General features: G+C 37.8%; 1 non-coding gene across 1 annotated transcript; it reads right to left on the reverse strand.

Moving 5' to 3' along the window:
• Positions 1–767: 767 nt before the first annotated feature.
• LOC121205944 (small nucleolar RNA R71) lies at positions 768–874 on the reverse strand. Its single transcript, XR_005901018.1, has one exon. It is a non-coding gene; the product is annotated as a small nucleolar RNA R71 (small nucleolar RNA).
• Between the last annotated feature and the right edge of the window lie 1407 nt (positions 875–2281).

Below are 2281 nucleotides of genomic sequence, written 5' to 3' on the forward strand. Positions count from 1 at the left end.
AACGATTAATAATAAATATTTAAAACCTATCACGAAATCACGCAATCAAGTTTTTGGCACCGTTGCCGGGGAACTGAAATATTAGGAACGCTCAATTTTTATTACTTTAGCCTTTTATTTTTCTTGCAATTTAATTTTATATTATTATTACTTACTTGTTTACTTTTCCCGTCTCTTGGCAGGTTTTTATAGTTTATGACTAGAAGAAACCCGTCAGGGCCACTACTTTTTGACGAAGAAATCGATCGCACAGTTCGTAGAAACCAAAGAGAAATAAGGCGAAGCTTAAGATACACGAGGAATGAGTAAGAAGACGATACTCAACCCCCAACCGAAGAGATGGCTGAAAACCAAGGCAATCAGCTACCTCCTGCAATTGCGGTTAATCAAAATCCTGCTCCACGCACTATGTATGATTATGCTAAACCTTGTTTAACAGGAACTGAATCTAGCATAGTTAGACCTACTGTAGCTGCAAACACTTTTGAATTAAACCTAACACTATTCAGATGATACAACAATTTGTTCAGTTTGATGGTTTGCAGGATGAAGATCCCAACACTCACTTAGCAAACTTTTTGGAATTTTACGATACATTTAAAATCAATGGCGATTCTGATGATGCCATTCATCTTCGGTTATTCCCTTTTTCATTAAGGAACAAACCTAAATAGTGGTTGAACTCGTTACAACGAGGGTCAACTACTACTTGGGAATAAATAACCGAAAAATTCTTACTAAAATATTTTTCGCCGGCTAAAATGGCTAAATTACGTAATGACATCTCTTCTTTTGTTTAGATGGGTTTAAAAACCCTCTACGATGCATGGGAGAGATACAAGGACTTACTGAGAAGGTACCCTCACCATGGGTTACCGCTTTGGCTCCAAGTTCAAACATTCCACAATGGTCTGAATCCTTCAACTCGACAAATGGTTGACGGAGCTACTGGCGGAACCATCAATAGTAAAACACCTGAAGATGCTTATGAGTTTATTGAGGAGATGTCAGCAAGTCATGAGGATAAAACCAACGAAAATAGCCGGTGTTTATAACGTCGATTCAGTTACCATGCTGTCAAATCAGGTAGAACTTTTGACTAAAAAGATTGATGGTTTTCTTAGTTCTTCATAGGTTCACCTAGTAATGCAGTGCGAAGCAAGTAGCGGTGGAACAAGCCATTCGGAATATCAACCTTATGGCCATAACATGGATAACAAGCAACTAAACTACACGGGTAATAATCCTCGACCTCAAAACAATCCATTTAGTAATACTGACAATGCAGGTTGGATGAACCATCCCAATTTTTTGTGGGGAGGCCAAGGAAATTAAAGACCACAACATCCTCTAGGTTTTCAGCAACCACCCTACCAAAAGGAAAAGAAGCCAAACTTTGAAGAGATGCTCTCAAAGTTTATATCAGTGTCAGAAACCCATTTCCAGAACACCGAGACAACACTTAAAAATCAACAAGCGTCGGTCCAAGGGCTTAAAACTCAGATAGTCCAGCTTTCAGAACTAATCTCCGAACAACCACAAGGTAGTTTGCCATGTAATACTGAACCCAACCCAAGGGAACAACTCAACGCGATTAATGTTCAAGATGAAGAAGGATTTGTGGAGCCTGAACCAGAACTGCAACAAGAAACTTTGGTAAGCAAAGGTCAAGGTGAGGTAGATCAAAATACAAACAAATCAGTAAATGTTGAATATAAACCTCGTGTACCATACCCCAACACAACAAGGAAAGACCGCTCAGATGAACAATTTGGTAAATTCCTTAAACTCTTAAAAAAATTACATATAAACTTATTGTTTATTGAAGCTCTATCGCAGATGCCAAACGCAATGAAATTCTTAAAAGAGCTTCTAGCAAATAAGTGGAGGTTGGACGAAGTGTCGCATGTGGAGCTAAATGCAGTGTCATCAGCTATTCTAAAAAATAAGCTACCGAGCAAGCTAAAAGATCCAGGGAGTTTTACAATTCTTTGCTTAATTGGTAGTTTAGATGTTAATAATGCATTAGCTGATTTAGGGGCTAGTATCAACGTCATGCCTTTTAAAATGTTCAAACAATTAGGCCTCGAGAAACCCAAACAGACTAGGATGAGCATTCAATTAGCAGATAAAACTATAAGATTTCCTATGGTAATTATTGAAGATGTGCTACTCAAAATCGATAAATTTATATTTCCCGTTGACTTCATTATTTTAGACATAGAGGAGGATATCAATACTCCTTTAATCCTAGGAAGGCCCTTTTTAGCAACTGCTAAAA

This window comes from Gossypium hirsutum, chromosome A08 (genome assembly GCF_007990345.1).
Source record: "Gossypium hirsutum isolate 1008001.06 chromosome A08, Gossypium_hirsutum_v2.1, whole genome shotgun sequence".
Lineage (NCBI taxonomy): Eukaryota > Viridiplantae > Streptophyta > Magnoliopsida > Malvales > Malvaceae > Gossypium > Gossypium hirsutum.